Source organism: Austrofundulus limnaeus, unplaced genomic scaffold, assembly GCF_001266775.1.
Source record: "Austrofundulus limnaeus strain Quisiro unplaced genomic scaffold, Austrofundulus_limnaeus-1.0 Scaffold267, whole genome shotgun sequence".
Classification (NCBI taxonomy): Eukaryota; Metazoa; Chordata; class Actinopteri; order Cyprinodontiformes; family Rivulidae; genus Austrofundulus; species Austrofundulus limnaeus.
This window is the reverse complement of record NW_013952669.1, coordinates 422,316-429,349: the sequence shown is the minus strand read 5'-3', so window position 1 is coordinate 429,349 and position 7,034 is coordinate 422,316.

The following is a 7,034-nucleotide window of genomic DNA, read 5'->3' as shown; positions in this document are numbered from 1 at the left end:
TATATATATGGTGCTGTTTGTAAAGTGGCTTGTGCTAAAACTACAAAATTCTGCCAGATTTAGCTTCAAACAATGTTTGAAAGATTAGTGTACATGTCAGCACATTAAATGGTAAATGTAAAGGCTAAATATAAATGCTAAATGTTAAATCTAAATGCTAAATTGAAATCTAAATGTTAAATGTAAAATCTAAGCATTAAAAGGTAAGTCTAAATTCTAAACGTTACATCTAAATGTTAAATGGAAAAGCTAAAAGCAAAATGTTAAATTTCAATGCTAAATAGTAAATCTAAATGCTAAATGTCAAATCTAAATACAAAATTTTACATTTTTAAAAGGTTAATGTAAAATCTGAACACTAAAAGTTAAATATGTTACATCTAAATGCTAAATGTTAAACATAAATTTAAATGTAAAAGCTTAAAGCAAAATGTTAAATCTAAATGCTTTATGTCAAATCTAAATACTAAATGTTTAATCTAAATACTTAATGTAAAATCAAAATGTTTCACTGAAGATAATATTTAGCTAATATGCAAATTTGCACTGCCTGTAATCAGATGTACCAAAATAAAAGCTAGACTGTGTTAATACAATAACTGAAAAGTCTTATAAAGAAACTTAATGGGCAAATCAATACAGTAAATATTTAGAAAAAACATTTTTATAAAAACTTGTTAGGAGACAAACTATTAAATGTGTACTTTAAAATTTTAGACCTACTTATCTGGAAGGTGCAGGATTTACTAGACCCTCCCTCACCTGTGACCACCACATTGACACATCAGGTGAGTCAGTCTTGTTTGACCAAAAACATCAGTAGAAGCACAAGCTGCTTTACAAATGGTGCCCCACAAATTATGTTCTGTTTTGTGCAGAAGTAATTACATTTATTGCAGTTTGCTTGTACATATTTTTTTACTAAATCAAAAAGATCTTATTTTAATATTATGACTTTTATTAAAATGTAATCTAGCACTGAGTTTAGAAACAAATTGAAACATGTCCATATTTAAAAGCCTCATCCACTTTTAGTTGTAAGTATTGCTCTAAAATCAAGTGTCTGTTCAATGTCTCATTGAGTTAAAGTAGATTTTCAGTCAACCAAAGTGTCTTGTGACAAAGACCTGTAAACCCAGAGACAAAGAAGGCAGCTCTGTGCAGTCAGGGGCCTTCTCTCTACTGATAAACTGACTTTAGAGATACGGCAATGTCCAAAAATAGTTTTGCCAGAATGCTCAGTGATAAGAGAACTTAAGATTTCACACAGCTGGCAGGTGATCACTTTGTTCTGAACTTAGAGCTCTTCTGTGAAAACAGCTGTGAAAGAGGAAGGACAGAAACAGTAGCTGAAAGCAGAACTAGAGAAGTGGTCTTTTGTGTTGTTTCTTTTATTTTATTAAAGTACTTTTAAGCTTCATGTGTCTGCCTTCACTCTGGGTTCAAACCACCATGACCGTGATGACATTTTGGCCATTTTTGAAGTGATGCTCTGTCAAATGGATATAATTAGTAACACCTTATCATTTGTGACATCACTAACAGAGCAGAGTTCAGAAAAAGGGAAAATGACTTCCTCCAGGCTAAGGTAATTGTTAGCCAAAAAAAGGCACATCTTTAAAATTATTTTCAGCCTTGTAAAACCACTCTTTTTAAAATTTATTATACCTGTGTAAAATAATTTTACATCAACTAATGTTAAACCTCCATACTTTTGTAAAACACTTTATTTTCATTTTGTTGCTTTTTTCTCAGCCAAACAATGTATTTCTCTTTATACCAATGTGTATAGCTCAATTTGTATACATGCCAATGGTGCTGAGATGCTGTTGAATATAAGAGAAGAACTAAATCATCAAAGCTATTGTTTAAAGTTATTTAATAAAGTCAAGTGTTTTCCCACTTCTTTGTTTTTAATTAGCCACGTCAGCCCCCAAGCAAATTGAAATACCTTTTTTTCTTTTCTTTTTTTTTTCTTTTGTGTGTGTGTGTGTGTGTGTGTGTTTATCAAGCATCTTCAAATTTTTTACGTTTTCCTCCTTTTCGGCTCCCAGCGGTCGATGTCAGTCACTTCCGTAGTTTTACCACAGAACCTCCTCTGTAATCAAGCAGAAATGATTTGGTAAAAAGAACCATATTTTGTCTCGTTATGAGAAACGTTCCACCACCCCCCGACAAATCTAACCAGAAACAGATCAAGAAACTGGATACTTAAAAATGAAAACATTTTGTGATTATAAACCCATCAGTCAATATAATGTCCAACAGACTTCCTTAATGTGTGAGGTTTGATCTGTGTGTGTGTGTGTGTGGGGGGGGGGGNGGGTTGTGGGGCGGGAGCAAATGGGCCTGTTTCAAATCCTAGGTCATGAGTTCTTGAAGCAGTACTCAGGGTTAGTAGGATAGTGTTTGGGGGATTAGCCCCTGTCCAGGTGGTCTTCATTTATCCCCCTTTCACCCCCATTGTGGAACTTTGAGCAGTTGTACAGCTCGGCTCAGGGTCATCACCGCTTCCATCCAGTTCTGAGCTCCCTCACATTCACTTATGGGATTTTAACACTACTGACCTGAACACATCTAAAACACTTTTGTAGAAAAGTATTAAGTTTGACAAGATCCATAATGAACTGAATCATCATGCTGCCTTGGTTTCACAGCTGCGGTAACAGAGTATTACTACAAAATTAAAACAAATGCTAAAGGAAAGAATCATGCACAAAATGATTGAGAAACAGTGCCCTGTGTTCATCTTTTTACTGGGGCTAGTTTTGAAGCAATGCTTGTGAACCACATAGAGGAAACTGGAGCAGTTGCTAATGATGAAGTATGATGTTAAATATGGAATTATTGTGTATAAAAGTATAAGAAAGGACAAGGAACTTAGCCTGGCCCTTGCCTTCCTATGCAGTTCCGTTCAGTTCTAGTTTCCCTTCACTGCTCCTTCTGGGATTTCTCCCATTGACAAGGATTTCTTCAGGAGAATTTTCATCCGGGCCAATCCGAGAACAGAACGTCGATTTTCGGCTACTTGTAGTTTATTTTACCTGGGCCAATCAGCAAATAGAAGGCGGAGTTTTGAACGACGTTGATTTTCTGCGCAGTGTCTTCTAGTTAGTTTAGCATACGGCAGTGGAGGAAGTGGATGAAGACAGTCCGTGTTGACAAGGCTTCCAAATTAAATTAAATTTGTCTGACAAAGCAGCAGCTCTCATTTACAGCCGTCTCATTCGGCTTGGTACTTTTCTCCTCTCAGTAGGGTTGTTTACAGCGTACGTGATTTCCGGTTAGCTTCTTAGCTTAGCCTCCTTCACAGCGACATACGTCGCAGCCAACTGATCCAATCATTTTAAACTTCAGCAGAGGCCACGCCTCCAGCAAGAATCGCTTCTCTATAGCCGAGAGTCCAGACCCTCGATCCAATCATTTTAAACTTCAGCAGAGGCCACGCCTCCAGCAAGAATCGCTTCTCTATAGCCGAGAGTCCAGACCCTCATACAAAGCAAAAGTGAAGGACAAGGGTCTGGTTTTTACCAGGCTACAAGGAACTATCTCCTCTGCTGTATCTTCACCTTAATCTGATGGAGGAGTTTCTACACCTGAGTTATCCTAGGAGCTATGCTGTGCCGCTGGTAGGGTCTCCCATGGTAGATTGGTCCTAGGTGACAGGTCAGACTGGAGCTCTGGATGGTTGGATGGAAAGCTTGGACCATGAACCAAGCAGCTGTCAACATTGTAAATGCTGCAGGAATGTTTTTTTAAAGAATACGCAAAATCTCATACACCATCAGGATCACCATTGATCACCAGCACCACTTTTTTGGATGCACCATGAGGTTATAATAGTTTGAACATCTTGTATCAACAGGAAAATAAAAGGAAGAATAAGTTATGGACATCAGAGAAAGAACTTAACAAACAGCTTGAGCCGTTTTAGGCACAAGACCTACCAGCTTCCTGCAGCTTATGAAAGACTATAGAACACAGAACCATTGTCAACAACACCCTCATGCACAACACTTAGAGAGAGAAAAGTAAAAAAAAAAATCTAAACAAAAAGGAAACTTAAGTCAAACTTGTTCACATGACTGCACTGCCTCTCCAGTCCTTTAAATTGATGTTTCAGGCATTGTTCTGCTCGTTGCAGTCTGTAGTTGTGTAAACAAGTCTAAATGGCAGAGAAGCTGCTTAAGATCTGAGAAAAAGTTCTGATCAAAGGCACCTTTACATGTCAGTGGTGTCCTGTGAACTTGTGCGTCTGCTCATCCTGCGGAGCAGTCTGCTGTGGTTTCATTTCTTTTAGAGGCCTCATTGCTTTTAAAATAGCCTCTGTTTGCACAACACAAATCTGGGAAAATATACTTACCTGAACCACAGCTCAAATGTCACTGACATGGACTCCTCCTGCTTGACCGAAGGTACGTATTCTTTGAAACGAGTGTAAAATGTACATACACTCGCAAACATCCAGAACCGGCATAGGTGATGACATCATGAGTGGCCTGAAACAAACGATGCCTCATAGACATAATAGTGTCCTGTTTTGGCTGCTCCATTTGTTTCAGTCGCTTGTCACCCACAGTCTGCTCCACAGCTCCTCTGCTCATGCCACGCCTCCTGCTTCACTGCCACAGCAATCAGCCTCATCTGTTTCACCTGTTCTGCCTCCTACTTAAGCTCCATGTTCTCAGTCTCTTGTTATAGGCTCTCTAAATCCCTGGTTCTGACCTTGGACTGCCTTCAGGACTATTGTACCCAGTCTGCTCCCCCACCTGGATTGGTTCCCTCTCAAATCAAAGATTTACAAATAAACCTTTTAAAACTCTTTTTGTCCCCAAATGCTTTGAATCCTAAACTCACACCTGACAAATAGACTACATTAGTAGCACTTGACAGCATTTGGTCCATTGTCACATTACAGAACACCATGTCATGAGCCTGCCATCCAAACACAGGTGCTGGACTCTTAACAACACCCTGTGTCATCATGCCTCAGTAACACCAAAGCATAGTCAGCTGAGTTTGGCACAATGCCATAACCAGGAACCATAAAGGGACGACAAGTGGCACCATAGCATGCTCAGAGATTTAAATTAATCTCAGTTCTGCATACAACAAATGATCATTGTGCATGTGTGTGTGCTTTTATGTACAACTTACAGAGGACCACATCACAATATTTACCAACAAAGTGAGGTTACTTGTGGAAAGTGACCTTTTCCTCATCCTCACTTTTTTGCAGCTCTACTGTGGTCTACTAGTTAGGTTTAGAGATATGGTGTGAATTAAGTTTTAGATAGGGTTATGGTTGGGAATAGACTAGTTCTGGTTAGGTTTAGCAATAGGTATGCATTGAGGGGGTGGGGGGTTACATTTAGGGTAAAGAGTCAGGTTTAGGCTATAGAAATTACTAGAAATCAGTGGAGTTTGAATACAGACTTGTGTGCGAGTGTGTACAATGGATTGGGGAGAGGACCAATCCTGCTAGTGTTGTTGACGTTACCATTGCAATATCAGTAATGAGTTGGATATCCACAAACTAAAGAACGAGAGTGGAAAGACGGACCTTTAGGCTGGGTGATAAGATGCTTGGTCCTGTCTTTATGGTAGAGGTTGTAGGTGGTAGTTACACAAGAAGGATCAAAGGAGTCACAGGGTAGAATTACAAAGGTTTGTTACAAGTGCTTCCAGGGGACGAGGAGCTGGTCAGCGGGTATAAAAATTGGACAGTGTTCAACTTCCAGCAAAGTCTAGTTGCTCCAATCAACATTAAAAACCGTGAGTCTCCATCAGCAGAATGGAGAAAGCTGTGGAAAACAGGCTCCGCCCCACCACTCTGGAGCTGCAAATACAGGAACACCCAGAATCCCCACAGTTACTGACGTTACTCTTGACATCATGTCTGAACCCTAGAGTATCAGTTCAGGTCATCTCTGGTATTGATTCAGAGGACCCGGATGAAACAGTCCTACATCAGTGACAGACTCCTCCTGTCCAGGGGACAGGAGTCCACATATCTTACTCCTCCTGAACCAGAACTTTAGTACTGTCTATCAACAAGACAATGGCCATACACACACCCTATGTCCATGCTGCCTCCATCATGTTGAGTTCAGGCCCTCAGATCTTTCCCTAATTGAATGTGTGTATAATCAGATTTTACTGTAATAACCTAATGTTGATTTGCCATATATCTAATGTTAAAACAGCTGTGCCCAAAACTTTGTGATGCATTTGATTCAATAGTTTGATTACTGTAATAAAGTAACATTGGCATTTCAACATGACTTTAATTTCATTTCTACAATTTAATCTGGCTGATTAACTTGTTTGTTTCTGTCAGTGAATGTTTTAAAAGAAGACTTCAAACAAATACAGAAAGAAAGTTGTTTATCCACTTTATCTGAATGATATGCTATAAAAAAAAAGTTCTTCGTGTTTTCCCTCTTTGCAGTGAAACCGACCAAAAAATAACTTCTTTTTTAATGAAGAAAACCATAAGAGGAAGAGTAACATATAAAGCTGACATGGTTTAGTTCAAGACTGTAACCCCAGGAAATCCTGACTCTTTAGTGATTTTGCACATTATTGTTCGAGGTGACATTGCATGAGAGCTCTTTTTGAACTGCTTCCATGCACTTTAGTCCAGAGGTACAGAGACCACCCATTAAAAAAAATGCCCATTCAGTCCGTGTGCCTATTCACAGACCTGTCTTTCTCTCTGGACTTGCTCCTGGCCACAGATTGTGCTTGGGGAATTGGAGGTGGCAGAGAGCCTTAAGCCAGCAGCGTTGGGAATGAAGTCTGGCTCTTGTGATTTTTAGAGCAAGTCAGAGTCAAGGGGCTCTCCTGCTGTGGGAGGGCAGTGCTTTGATTCACCACTCAGCTCCACAGCAGGAGCCCTGAACAATCTGCAGCCAGAACCCCAGGGGCCAGGCTTGGTGAGAGGACAGGGTAGCAGTAGGGTGGCCGCATGCTGACGACGGTGACATTGACGGTGATGGCGGGACAATGATGCAGCGGGCAGCTGTGTGGGA